At 39.6% G+C, this 15,188-nt stretch overlaps 1 protein-coding gene, 1 long non-coding RNA gene and 1 other non-coding gene across 4 annotated transcripts in view; all 3 read right to left on the bottom strand.

Moving 5' to 3' along the window:
* LOC114907338 (zinc finger protein 850-like) overlaps positions 1-15,188 on the bottom strand; it is a 347,786-nt gene that overhangs the window by 170,956 nt on the left and 161,642 nt on the right.
* On the bottom strand, positions 2,253-8,981 carry LOC114907340. Of its 2 annotated transcripts, none has more exons than XR_003796714.1 (3): positions 8,835-8,981; positions 7,012-7,112; positions 2,253-4,512 (listed from the first exon to the last, which is right to left on the bottom strand). It is a non-coding gene; the product is annotated as an uncharacterized LOC114907340 (long non-coding RNA). The 2 variants fall into 2 exon arrangements; XR_003796715.1 differs by having other exon boundaries at positions 8,530-8,961.
* TRNAI-AAU lies at positions 12,926-12,999 on the bottom strand. The gene has a single exon. It is a non-coding gene; the product is annotated as a tRNA-Ile (tRNA).

Below are 15,188 nucleotides of genomic sequence, written 5' to 3'. Positions count from 1 at the left end.
TGAAAAGAAAGTCTCCTTTGACTACATCTTGCCCTGTCTTCCTGAAGTCTGTATGTGCCTAGTTTCGGTTACCTATTGGTTGTAGGGAAGCCAGTGCCTGCCATGGGCTTAGCCTCTGGAAAGCACTAATTACACATTTGTCCTTCAGCTGAAGATTTTTGAGCGCTGCACAGAAAGCTAGGATTTAGGCTGAAGGTGTTCTTTTTCCCTTTCTGAGGGTGCAGGAAAGAGACAGACCTTAACCTCTGAACGCTACACTTATTTGTCCCCTACTCAGAAGGGTTTCACTTGCTGCTCTCATCACAGTTTGCCTGGAGGCAAGAGTCTGGGAAAGCTGTAGGATGTGGCCCTGGAGAAGTACAGATGCTTTTCTCTGCTAGACGGGGAGCCACTGCTGCACAAGTCACAGGCACCTTCCTGCACGTGGTGCACTTTTGTTAACATATCGGGAACCGCGCAGGGTCAAGGCCATTGGGACTATTCTTCCCTGTGGCGTTGGAAAATGTAATTGAACTGGTGTATTCGTCGCTGACCGGTTATGCCGAGGGAAGAGGAATCTACCTGGCTTTCCCCACACAGGTTTAAAAGCATCTCCTTTGTAAGGACATTTTTCTTGAATCTGCCAGGTTTCGACAGTTTAGAATCTCCAGTGGAGGATGTTTACCCTCTCTCCTGAAGGTTTCCTACCCACTCTATGCAAAAAATGAACCGTCCTTGGCCATTCTCCACCTGTTCTAAGCTTGAGGAAAACTCCCAACCCAGCTTTCCAGAAAAGAACCAATTTAAGATTTTTCCAGTAAAAGCCACCCTGAAAAAATCCTTCTGCAAGGGAATCCTGCAAGAAGCCTGGTGTTTACAGGGATACTTATAGGGTTGTGGAGTTTTTTGTTGGTTTGTTTGGGGTATTTGGTGGGGTTTTGTTTGGGGCGGGGAGGGAGGGCTTGCGCTTTATAGTCTGTGTCCACAAGAGGGCGCGCCGTCCTCGAAGCCCGCCTCCAGCGTTATCTTCGCTTAAAATCTGAAATCCTGGAAAAATATTTGGAGCAAAACTGGACTCCCCTATACCACTAAAGAATTTGCTAGGCACTCACTCCTAAACTTGCGCAGGATATCGTCGCGCTCTGAGCCAGCGAAAAGCCAGCGCAAGGAGTTTGTGAAGATACTGGATTCGGATGCGACTCAGAACATTCACCAAGACCCATCACAGAAACTGATTTGTCTTGTGGGTTTTCACGAAGTGTGGGCGCCTATGTGTGTGCGGGAAATAGATGTGACAGGCGGGGCGGGAATTTTCTTTGTGTCCTTTTGGGAGTCTCCTCTGCTCATATTTCCCGTTGGTGAAAGGGGAGCAGGAGGGCCGTGGGGCTGGACTCGGTCCTAGGAAAACTCCCGAGCGCTTCTCCTTTCTGCTTCCCTCCCACCGCCCCCCAACTCTGAGTTGTGTTCCCGGGACTGCAGGGATCCTTCCTCCAGCCGCGTCTTCCAAGCATGTTTATTTCAGTTTTTTCTTAAACACCAATGTCTCCTCTGCTACTTTGGTAAATCTTTCCATAACGCGTCCGTAAAAGAGAAAGATTATCACCCTAGAAAAAGACGAATTTTCGTGAAAGCAACAGGATCCAATAAAGTAGGGTGAAAGACACCAGGTCTCTGCCTCAGTTTCTTCACCTGTAAAATAGCGATAATGCCTCCCATCTCACAGGGCGATTGTGAGCCTTGGGTGAAGTAATAGTACAGAACACTTGTCACAAAACCGAGCACTCTGTGGGATGAATGCAGGCATGTGACAGGTAAGCGTCCATGACTTAATCGTAGAGGAAGAAAAGCAAAATGTGCTTATACCTTTCAGATAACCAGATAAAGGGACTTAGGGAGGAAGAACTATATCATCCAAGAATTTAGCAAACACTAAGTGAGAACAGGCCCCACGGTGTAATGGTTAGCACTCTGGACTCTGAATCCAGCGATCCGAGTTCAAATCTCCGTGTGGACCTGAGGTTTACCTGGTTATCCATCTCCTCTCTGCAAATTTCTGATAATTCTGCTATTTCTACGGAAGCTTTCCCATTCCAGCTCCCAGAAATTTTCATCCGCAGACACATGAGCTAACTTGGGGGAAAAAGTCCTGTCCCTTTCATTAGGTTCAAATACGATTTTACTCTTCATATACTAAATACTTCTCAAAAATACTTTGAGATACTTTTTATTGATCACGTTACTATTAAACTTGAAAACAACTCAAACTGGGGGGTGGGGTGGGGGGAGATTCTTAAAATACGAAGACACTCATTGGAAATAACTAAATATCATATCTCATTTTTAATATATTTTTCTGTTTTGGAGTAGTATAATAATCAGTCACAGCCTTTAAGCATAAAAAATGCAATATATGGGGATAAAATTCCATGACAGCTATAGAACAGAAATGCCTTTGAAAGAGAAAAATAACTCATGAACATTTTTCGACTGTTAAATAAAAGTATACCAAGTACATTTTTAAAGGATGCTAGGGTATATCAAATTGCTCTTAGGTTCCAATGGATAAAAATCAATGATGGATTGGACTCTTTTAATGTTCAAATCTTACCATATACTGGCAATTACATTCTTTAGAATGATTTAAATTTATTAAGAAACATTTTAGAAGACCACTGGAAAGCAGTGTGTAAGAGCATCAAAATATTTGGCAATTCATAGACTAAGGAATTAAGATAGCATGAAGACACTGTCCTTGGTTAAAACAATGAAGTGATAGACCAAAGCAGCCCCCTCACTATCATCTCATTCTCAGACTCATTCATTTCTAATTTTCAGGTGGATTTTTTTCTTCTGTGAATTTCCCATTTGTGTACATCTGATTTAAGATAGCTTATTATGATTTTGTAGGCTTTCATCGCAGCATATTTTTATTAAGCCTTTGTTGCTCAAACTTTTCTTATGCAATAGTTTCCAAGTAAATATTTTTCTTCTGAGTTCTCTTATTATTTGCAACTACATGTTTTATTACTTTATATTTTGTATTTAAGTCACTAATCTATCTGGAACTTGATTTATTACTGGCTGAGAGGTAAATGTCCATCTTTGTTTTCTCCAATAGGCAAAGTTAGTTATAGCATCACAATTTATTTTAAAATCAATTTTGCCTACCTACTGAATTGAAATATCAACTGTGTCATTTATTAATTTCTACATATCCTTGTATCCATTTTTAAATTTATCTGTTTCCCTCTATGTATATACTTATGACAGTGCTAAGATCTTCTGATTAGATTTTCTTTTAATACATTTTACTGCCCATAGAGCATTCTTCCCCTAGGCTATTTGACATTTTCAGCTGCAGGGGAATAAGAAGATAAAGAGGGGGAGGTTGGAGATTTAAATAATGTTTCAGTTTGTCATTTCAAGCTCCTGGTAAAGAATTGAGAACAAATTGAGATGAGCTGACATATGAACCAGTTAGCCTGGGGTAGAGCACAGCAGAATAGATCAAAAACAGCCATGTTACAAGAGAATGTATTTTTGTGGGGTAGGGGAATGAAAATACGAGTTCAAATACAAAAGAGAAGATGTAAAATTTCAAATGTTAGAGAAAACTTATTTTTTTAAATAGATGATAGTCCATTTAAAAAATAATCACTATGGTATTTAGATTCATTTAGAAGAGTGATGGAACACATTTTGAAATGGCACAATTTACAATGTACTGGAAATCAGATTCTTTACAACTGTTTGAACTTATGTGAAATTTTTAGATGTTGATCTAAAATTGTGCAGGGGGGTACATAATTTTTCAGAGGAGCATGCTTTCAAATTTTGAAGACTACTACTTTAGAGCAGGAGTTCTTAACATGTGTAACATAGTGGCTACAAACACAGACTTAGGAGTCAGTCCTGCTGGTTGTGTGACACTGGGCAAGTGACTTAAATTCAGCTCAGTCTACTTATCTGTAAAATGGGGACAACAACAATACCCTACCTACAGAGATAAAAGTTGTCAAACATCAGCATACATCAGAATCGCCTGGAGGGTTTGTTAAAACAGACTGCTGGGCCCCACTCCCAGAGATTCTGCTTCAGGAGGTCTGGGGTCAGGCCCCCAAATCTGCATTTCTAACAAGTTTCCAGGTGATGCTAATGCTGCTGGCTCAGGGACCACACTTTGAGAACCTTTGGTCTATCTCATAAAGTCATTCATTGTGAGGATTAAAAACGTTAGTACATAAACATTCTTAGAACTCCACTGGCCCACAACAGGTGCTAATACATATTAGCCTATCAGTTAGGATTGGATTCACTGCAAAAGAAAATTCTACTCCAGTGGGTTAAACAGAAAGGAGTTAGTATATGTCATTTAGCAAGAGGTCCTGAGGTCAATCGTCCAGGGCTGGCACCACTGTTCAAGAATGTCATGAAGTTCCGAGGCTCCCTCTGTCTTCTTTGCTCAATTGTCTTTGTTCCGTGGCTTTTATCATCACAGACTTATAATAGTTGCTGTTCCTCCAGGAATCTTGTCTGAGTTCCAGACAGGGAGAGAGAAGAGCAAAGGATATAGGGTAAAGAGTTGATGGAGCATGCCAGCCAAGTCACAGCCCCTCCCTTTATATTTTATTTTTTTAGAGAAGTCATTCGCATTTTAAAAATGTTTCCAGAAGTCCCCCACGAGCGGCTTTCACTTGAATCTCAGTGGTCAGACCCAGCTCACATCCCACCCCAACTACAAGAGAGAAGAAAGGGAAGGATTTTGGCTTTCTAGCTACCATGGTGGAGGAAATCAAAGGAGAAAGGAGTTTAGGATAAATAATATACAGCATCTGCCTAAAGGGTATCCATGAACACACAGAAACTCATGCAAAATATCAAATGTATGTGTATTTTTTTGAGGAGTCAGTCCACAGCTTTCATTAGATATTTAAAGATCAAAAAAATATGGCTCTCAAGCCCACATTTCTTGACTCAAGCATCCAAATATTTTAACAAAAAGGATGTCTACTCCTCTGCATGCTCCATCTCAGCCATCACATGAAATCAAAAAACCTGAGAGCATGGAAGCCTCTTAATTGCTCTCTCTCTTCCTTTTTTAAAAGATTCTACTGAACTTGTAAATGCCGCTTATGTTATTTAAATACCTGTTTATAAGTAGTCCTACAGGGTAGTTCTTGCGGTGTGCCTGTGTTTTAATGTGACTTCCCAAATATATCATATACTTCTTTAAAAAAGGCTTCTTCGTGTATTTTCTTCCTGTTTTATTTATATAAAGTTGCGGAACAAGGAGCATTAACTTAAGAATTAAGTTCTTCTGTCCTGAATTTCAGGCTGGCATTAATAACTGGAGATTTAGGTTCCCTGACAGAAGAAACTGGATGACTATTTAAAGAAGACAGGCAGGACTGGATTTATTTCTTTTCTAACTGTTTAAAACACTGAAGTCTGTACTTTGGGCACCTCTGCTTTAACTATCAAAACAGAGCAGCAGTTGACAAACTTATTTGGGGTTGCCATAAAACCATGTTAAATGTTATTATGAATGGTTTCCTTAAGGAATATGGATTCCTGGTGTCAAATGAGATGTGAACTCTGGTCGGATATTTATTAGGTATTATGGGTTGAGTTGTATTACCCCCAAATTCAAACATTTAGGTTCTATCCCTCAGTACCTCAGAATGTGACCCTTATTTGGAGACAGGGTCTTTAAAAAAATAAAATGAGGAAAAGTTAAAGTGAGGTCATTAGGGTGGGCCCTAATCTAATATGACTGGTGTCTTTATAAAAAGAGGAAAGATGAACACAGTGACACACACAGAGGGAAGACAACGTGAAGAGACATAGAGAAAGGATGGCCATCTACAAGCGTAGAAAGGCCTGAAACAGATCTTTCCCTCACTGCCCTTCAGAGGGAATCAACCCTGCTGACACTATGATTTTGGACTTCCAGACTCCAGAATTGTGAGACAATGTATTTCTGTTGGTTAAGTCATCCAGGTGTGGTACTTTGTTACCACAGCCCTAGCAGACCAGTACAGCAAGGATTCTCTGATGTTGTACAAAAGTTTTCTCTTATTCCTCACACTCAAAGACCACTTCCTTCTTTCTCCATGCAAGGACACGATTATATAAAGGCTGAGCTGTGGCCGAAAATTTGCCCATGCTTTTCATACTTACAAACACTTTCCTAAATATATGGCCCCTCTGATGTCAGAAAGAATGGCCCAAGTTTTAGCTTAACACAGAGTGTGAGCAAAAGTGTTGTGGGCAACTTTCATTCTGTCATGTTGCTTAAAAGGAAGTTGCTTGGTCACAATATTTTCCTTCCCTTTCCTATAGGCTGTGATTTGGTTTTGCCCATGTGGACAAGGATAGTGCTCTGGAGATCGCAGAGCAGCAAGAAAAGCACAGGCCACTGGAGAACTTTTTGGAGAAGAGCTTCCAGAAATTTCTGACTTGACTTTCAGCAGGACATTCACATGATAAATAAATTTTCTATCCTACTTAAACCACTGTTACTTGTTCTTTGGGGTTCTAATCATATAAACAACCTAACAAATACATGAAAAAAAAAAGAGAATAAAGGGCTGTTAACTGAGGAGGTGGCTAAAGTTTATACACACTTCCCTAGATTATTTCAAAAGTCTCCTAACTGATTTTACTGCTTGGGGTCTTGTGTCTGTCCAACACATTCTCCACATTCTGACTATAAAGTAATCTTTCTAAGATATAAATTTGGTTATGCTACTTCTCATTTAAAACCACTGCCTAGAGTTGTACTGTCCAATATGGTGATCACTAGCCATATGGAGCTAATAAAATTAATAAACATTCAATAAAATAAATTCAATAGTACTAGCCACATTTCAAGCGTCCAATAGCCACAGGTAGCCAGTGACTACCATGGTGGACAACGCCGATGCAGGACATTTCCACCATTATGCAAAGTTCTACTGGACAGCACTGGGCTACAAGATGCATGTCTAAGTCTCCTACATGATCTATAAAACTCTTTCTCTCCAGACTTACCTGCTGTTGCTATACACGTTACCAGAGGTCAGCAGGCTGTTTCTCAGATCTGCACTGTTTACCATCCTGCTGCCTGGGAATTCTGTCTTCACCTTGCCCATCTGGAAAACAAGAATTCATTTTTTAAGTGTTACCTTCTCTACACACATATACTAAAAAAAAAAAAAAAGCCAGAAGAATTGAACATGATTCAAGACTTATTTCTGAGCGTATCTTCTCTTTTATCTACCATCCCTGCAAAGAATAGCAGATGAAGGAGGTTCTTCAATTAAAAATAAAAAAATCACAACAAAAAAAACAACTTGATTAGAAAATGGAAAAAGAACTTGAACACTTCACCAAGGAAGATATACAAATGGCCAATAAGCACAGGAAAAGATGCTTAACATCGATAATCATTAGGCATATGCAAATCAAACCCACAATGATACTACCACCTCACACCCATGAGGATGGCTACTATCAAAAAACTCAGAAAATAACAAGTGTTGGCAAGGAGGAGAAGAAATTAGAATCCTTGCATACTGTTGGTGGAATTGTAAAATGGAGCAGCTGCTATGGAATACAGTATGAAGGTTTCTCAAAAAATTAAAAATAGAATTATATGATCTAGCCATTCCACTTGTGGGTACATACCCCAAAGAATTGAAAGCAGGGTCTCGTAGAAATATTTGTACACCCATGTGCAATAGCAGCATTATTCACAATCCAAAAGGTGGAAGCAATCCAAGTGCCCATCAATGAATAAATGGATATACAAAATGTGGTATATACATACAATAGAATAATATTCAGCCTTAAAAAGAAAAGACATTCTGACACATGCCACCACAAGGATGAAACCTGAGGGCAAATACATCCTCAGCCATATCTTCAAACATCCCTGATTCTTATACTAAACAATGATCTTGCTTTTCTTCCTTTTTGTTGAAGAAATATCTGCTTAAACATAGAAAAATATTGCTGAGTGCCTCAGATTAGACAGCATAAAATGAGAACTGTCTTCTTCTACTCTGTATTATCCAAGTGTTGGACCCTGCTGATAAATTTCATTCGGAGAACCTCTACACACAAATTAAGTGCTAGTTAGGCCCCAATGCTTCGACTAGACAGTGTCAGAAGAATGGTTTCCGCCCAGAAGAGTAGAGTGAGATGCACTTCTTGGGCCTGACAGCACCTCAGTGGTTATTATCACCCGCTGCACACTAGCACTACCTAGGAAATTTAAAAGCTCTCTAGGTGGTTCTAAAGTGAAGGCAGGCTGGCTGTGGAGACGTACTGTCTGATGACGAACACCCCCCCCCTTTACCATTACACAGCTCATATTTACTTGATAACCAGAATCATCAAACTGCACTCAACACAGTCGCAACATTTCTGCCTTGCGGGTAACAGTTTTCCACCAAGTATTATTACCCAGAGCATGTGCACTCTCCAGCACCTGCCGCTCAAGAGCCTGAATGCCTCCCTGCATGCGTCCGCCCCTCATAACCACACCCATAAATAGTGACTCGTTACCTATTACCATCCGCTAGGCCAGGCCGCTTCCAGATGGACCGTATTGATGGCGAGTATGCAGGCCTGTGCCATCTGCTCTCTGGCCAGAGGCGTCTCTGCAGAGTCGTCGACTCCGTTCCGCTCCCAAATCCGCGGAGGCTGTGTTGGGGTCCGGAGGCGAAGCGCCGGAGCTTACTTGCCTTCATCCCCCGCCCGCCCCGACACCTCCTGATTTTTGCAATCTGCTGCTTCTGAGCAAGAATGTGCGCCATGGGGGCCAACTTTAGTCCCAGACTTAGGCCTCTCGATATTTGCCCAAGTCCTACCTTTGTCAGGTTGGAGGCTCCGAAGCCTAGCCCTTCTCAAGCCGCCTAGAAGAACCAGGCGGTGCTGCCTGGGCACGAGATTCAGGGTGTTTGTTCCAGAGTCCGCGGAAGCCCACTGCCCGGAACACAAAACGGCGAACTCTTCCGCCCTGGGGTTGAATAAAGGATGGTTTGCCTCCACTGACGTCATTTCCAGGTCCGCTCTAGGAACCTGGGAGGTTTCTGCGTCTCTGTGGTTATTTCTAGCTGTTAAAGCTTCAAGTGCCTTTAACTCGGTCATAGGCCCTGCCTTCTAAATGTGCTGGGAAGGTTTGACAGAGAAATTATTTGGGAAAAACTTCAAAAGGATATATGCAAAGATAGAACAGTACAATGAATTCGATGTTCATATCTCACACCTTCAACAATTATCAACTCACGGCAATCTTATTAACATATAACCCAACCCTCGTTCCTCCAGACACATTGTTTGAAGTAAATCTCAGACACGTGTCATTGGTAAATTTAACACAGCCTAGACTAAGATGAAACGAGTTAGACACTTGCCTCGGGCCCAAAATTTAAGAGGCTGCCAAAAAGCTTAGCAATAGACACAAATAATATTTTAAAGCAATATTTTTAAATGAAAATTAATGCAAAAAATCCGTAATGAGTACAGTATGTTAAATAGAAAATCAGTATTACTGATTTTTCCTTCTGCTTAGCTCCTATATGACTGACACAATACTGAAACTAAAGTATCTCTAAAAGATAAGGATGCTTTTGAAAAGCATAATCACAATATCCTTATCACATCTAAAAATAATAACAAAAATAAGATCAAGTGTCGAATCATTGTTCAAATTTCACCAGTTTTATATATTTTGTAAATATATTCTATAATATATATTATAAAAATCATACATATATACAAGATATATATATCATATCTATGTGTTTTACAAACAATTCATTGGACATATATGTCTCAAGTTTTTTGAAACTATAGTTTCTCTCTTTCTCCTTTTCATGTATTTGTAGAAGAAACCTGAGATTTTGTTTCCCAGGGACTTTTAAGAATGCACACATCAGAAAACTCAAGTCACTCACTCCAGTGTAGGGGAGGGAAAATAATCTTTCCCTCTACCCTTCGAAATTCTCAGCTAGGTCCCCTGTAACAAAAGACAGATTAAGAGGAGAAAAATATACAAATGTATTTAAGTTTTTGTGATATGGGAGCCCTCATAAGGAAATGAAGACCCAAAGAAGCAGTTAAGAGTTGATGCATATATACTGAATCAGAAAAAGAGTAGTAACATTATGAAACCATGACAAGGCAAAGGGGCTTGAGCTAGGATAGTTAATTGGGTGAACTGACTAGGGAGATAAGGGTTAATTTGTAAAGATTTCCCTCAGCCTAAGCTTTCCATCCTTAATAATAGGAATGTCACTTTTCTCAGAATATAAGGAAGACATCTTTCACATGGAAATTTTATCTCCTACTTTAAAGAAAAGGAAGGAAAATTAGAGTGTTCTTCTTATAGCTGCTATTTTTCAACTGCCTTTAGCTCAAAATAATCCTTATGACAAAATGGCATATTTGGGGCCAACATACTCTTCCACCCTTCACCAGCTTCAGTCTATTTCCTAATGGCAAAGCCCACAGATCAGCAAACCTACCTCACAACAGCAGACTTTGCAGCTGGACCACCTGAAACTAGAGATTGTTCCAAGATATATATGAGCAGGGAAAGCCAGAGTACTAGATCCTTTCCCTTATCAGTTTTCTTCAGCCACACTGGCCATCTGTCCCTACAGCATTGCAAGGTCACTTGGTTTTAGGGCCTTTGGAGTTGCTGTGCCTTCTCTTCCAGTGCTTTGCCTCAAATCATTCATGGCTGACTTTTTCCACATTCCCTTATCAGCTTGAAAGTGACCTCTGCAGAATGTCCTTCCCTGGCCACCCCATCTAAAATAGTTTTCCACCCAGTCTTCTCCATCATACCACCCTGTCTTATTTTCTCATAAGTATAATACACCTACCACTACTCAGAATTATCTTGATCCTTCATTTGTTTACTTGTTTGTCTCTCCCACTAGAATGAAAGCTCCATAAAAGCAAACTCTTTGCCTATTTTGTGCACAGATTGGAAACCTGTTGAGGTCACAGGTGAGTAACAAGGAGGGGCTTGAGGGAGAACTCTCTTAGCTAAAAGATATCTCTTAGCTAAAAGATATCTCTTAGATATCTCTTAGATAAAAGTATCTAAGGTCCATATGTTACCAGTTCCATAGACATGGATCATCTGAAGCATTATGTTATCATCAAAGGTTTGGCGACAAACTTCCAACAGGCCTGGTTTGGGAAAGCTGTCTTGGGAAAGCTGATACCTGAGTATGAAGTTTATGTGAATGAAAGAGTAGGACAGTAGGAAAGAGGTAGGAATGCGAAGGTATCTCAGATAGTGGTAATGGTGGGTAATGATACTAGGATGGAGTAGTGGGGCAAAAAGAAAATCAAGGAATGTGGACAAGCATAGAGATATAAAAAGAGAAACAAGGATCATAATCAGTGGAATGGGTAAAGAGAAAAGATTATCATGGCTGTGGGACAGCACAGGAAAGAAAAGAGAGAAATCTGGTGTCTGTCAATCAGATAGATGAGTAAAACGATCAAGCTCCATGAAGGAGTAGGATCTGTAGGCTGATCTATGATGGGTAAGCCTCACTGTGCAAAAGCCAGCTAAAAAGTCAGAAGTCATTCACAGTGTTCCCAATGTCAAGGCCTTCTCTTATACTCCATCAATTGCCTAAACTCCTTTAAGTTTTACTTTACCTCAAATATGGACCACAGCTTTTTTAACTGGAGTTTTTTGGCCTTTATTTCCCACCATTTATCTTGACCACAACTGCAGCAGACAATGTTGATAGCTAATCAGCGTTCTCAGTTTCAGAAAATAGAATCCACGCTAATTAAGTAAAATTAAAAGGGATTTCTTATGAGTTTACAGAGTTTCTTGGAGACCAGAATCAAGTGTGGATACTACACTGTCAGAAGCACCCAGCCATGAAAATGCTTCGGTAGAAATCTTACTGCTGCCACTTCTGGTTCCACAAAATCCTAGACAGTAGCTGCAGGTAAACTAACATATCCCAACAACCACGCACGTGTGAAAGGATTTCAATCTAAAATTGAACCAGAGGATATGAAATAGAGAATCTCACACATGCACCCTCAGAAGAATGGAAGATAAGAACTGAGGGACTGATTTCCCCTAAATGCCTGATTTACAGAAGACAGAGACTTATCTCCTGATCCATGGATAGCCACTAATCTGGCTGGACTTTCCCCCCTTTACACTCCTTGCCCGTAAATACAGCCACCCCAAACCCTCAACAGACCCACCCGTGGCTTGCTACATGATGCATTTCTTGAATTGCAATTCCTCTGCTATTCCCAAATAAACTCAATTTCTGGTCCTTTTAACTTGCCTCAGTTTACCTCTTTATTTAGACTGACATATGCCAGAACAGCTATCCAGGCTTTATCTCACAGTATTCATTTCTCCAAAGTCTCGCACGAGTACATCTGCTCAGCCAAAGCTACGTGACACAGGGAATCCTAGTGACAAGGAGGCCTGAGAAATGTAGCTTTTAGTGCTGCAGGCCCAGTGTATTATTGAAGGCACACTACAACGGGGTGGCAGAGGTGTAGAGGAAGCCAGTCTATACTACTGGTCACAGTTGCTACCTCGTATCCATTTCACCCTTTTTCCTTCTTAATATAATTCTGATTTTGTTCAGATATGCACTACTCATGCACATAAAGTGGATAACTCAGGAGATTCTACCCCCATTTTAAGTTCCAGGGGCAATTCATGATTAGTCTATGATAAATATGTATGTCCTGAGCCTTTATAGGCGATTAATTTACAAATTTAGGTTTAAACCAGTGAGCAAAGGCGTTCCCTTGCTGGCTACTATCAGTTCAGAGGTAGGGAAGGGATCTAAATGGTCATAATCAAGCTTTCATGATTGTAAGAAGTTATGATTTCCTTTTGAATCATGAGCAAAGAAAACTGTCCGAGGTTGCCACGGGGGCATCAAAGGCATGGCCCGTATGGGGATCGTACCCACGACCTTGGCGTTATTAGCACCACGCTCTAACCGACTGAGCTAACAGGCCTGCGTGCCCATTGGGGCTCTTCGTTAATATTTTTAACAGCGTTGACTTCGTGGAATTTCTTTACCATTAACAGGAATTTCATCAGTCCTATTTCCACCGGGCCCACTTTTCGTTAAAAGAGAAAGTAAAGAAGAAAGCTCTGTGTTGGTAAAGAATGAACCTTGTCTTTCAGGACATCCTTTCTTGGAACCAATGCAAATTCTTTTGTAATAAGTACAAAAACCACTTGTAATGAAAATGGCAAATTGAAACATTCGATTGTAAGGACTTTGATGTATTTGTGTCTTTGAGACCACAGTGAAGGATGATAAGAGATGGGAAAAGAGTCTTCCAACCTGCAGACTCTTTGGGAATGAGAAGAATGCGTGGTTGGAAGGAATAAGAGCAGTATTTTTAAAGAACAACTAATTTAAAGCAATCCATCCATCCATCCCTGAGCAAAAATTAAAAGCTTCCTTCCACAAGGAAATAATGGAAATGTAATGCTTGTGATAAACAAAAGGCATATGACCTTGATAATGAGGCTGAGCTAGGAAAAAACTCATCGTGAAAAAGCTCTAAAATGAACCCAGGAAATAGTAATGAACAAAACTTTGCATGAGCAAAAGAGGAGCTAGATCTGAGGTGAGAAAAGTCAGCTGATTCTTAGGACAGGTGGAAAAGAATATACATTGAATTTGGGAATGAATGTAGTGTTGTGAGAATAAAATAGACCTGCTTTTTCAGGTTGATCCCAGAATTGCTATGCTATACTGCAGTTCTGGTTTTTCAACGTTTACTATTTAGACATATGTACCATATGTCTAAATAAAACACACTATTTATGTGTTTTAAATGAATTAACATATTTAAACATAACAACTAACTTATGAGGTGGGTATTATAACCATGCTCATTTTACAAATAACCAAGGACAGAATTTAGAATCAGCATTCTCATCATTTAGCTCTAGAGAACTTCCTTTTAACTAAGTCACTAAACCGCTTCTTAAAATCATGTTCATCATTTTGTTGCTGGATTACTATATTCTGAGGACCCTCCTATTCAAATAACCAAATTCATAGCATCTTGATTTATACCCCAGGGTATTAATTGCTTCAATTTTCAATTAATATTAATCTCACCACTAATATTGAATATGTAACATAGACCTGAAAACTCCTATCCCAGATAAGGAACTCTGAGCATCAGCCATGTGCACTGCATTATTATGGCAGGGTAATTCTTTCTAGGAATTTTACTCTATTATTTAGTAATTCACTTCCTCTTCTTGGTTCCCCAATAAGGAAAGGAGGTACATTGAGAGCAAACACCCTAGAGATTGATTGATTTTTTTTCTCCCTCTTTGCTTTACTCTGAAGTTTTTTTTCTTTTTATATTATACAATTATTTATAAAGGTTCATTGTAGAAAATTTAGAAGGTGTGGCTAAACAAAAAGAAGAAAATAAATATGGTCCATAAATTCCACCATCTGGAGGGAATTACTAGTCAGCACATTTGTTGAATGTCCTTTAATATATGTGTGTACACATTCTGGTTGAGTTTACACTTTTAAGGTTATATATATATATATATATATATATATAAAATGTCAGACTTACAGAAGAAGTGCAAAAATAATACAAAGAATTCCTATATACTCTATATCCATTTTCAGCGATTGTTAACACATTTTCTACATTTGTTTGGTTTTTTGTTCTCTCTTCATATGTACTCATTTTTTTCCCCCTGAATCATTTGAGAGTTAGTTGCAGTGTATTTTTTTTTTAAAGAGATCATATTCACGCGCACACATTTTTGGTACTCTAATTTGTCGATTAGCTGTATTTCCTTCATATCTTTTCATGAAGGACAATAATTGCCATACTGAAAAGTGAGAGAGATCAATAAATATTTGTTGAAATTATACCTAATTTTATTTGATTATTGAGCAGCTTGGGAGCCCATATTCAAACCTCTTTGAACATTATATGGCTTAAGAAAGTGCTTTATTTCACATTATAAGAGAAAATTATGGATATCATCTCCACCATCTCCTTCCTTGGGTTGGAAAAGCCTACGCTTTGTACAATGGTTAAGAAGTTTGCAGAGTCAGTCAATTCTGGCTGGCAGGACCAACTCATTTTAAAATAAACTCTGATTTGACAGTGTACAAAGTTGAAAGTGCAATTTGGGACATCCAATATAT

This window comes from Monodon monoceros, unplaced genomic scaffold (genome assembly GCF_005190385.1).
Source record: "Monodon monoceros isolate NGI ecotype Baffin Bay Population unplaced genomic scaffold, NGI_Narwhal_1 Super_Scaffold_3, whole genome shotgun sequence".
NCBI lineage: Eukaryota > Metazoa > Chordata > Mammalia > Artiodactyla > Monodontidae > Monodon > Monodon monoceros.
This window is presented reverse-complemented; position numbering and strand designations above follow the sequence as displayed.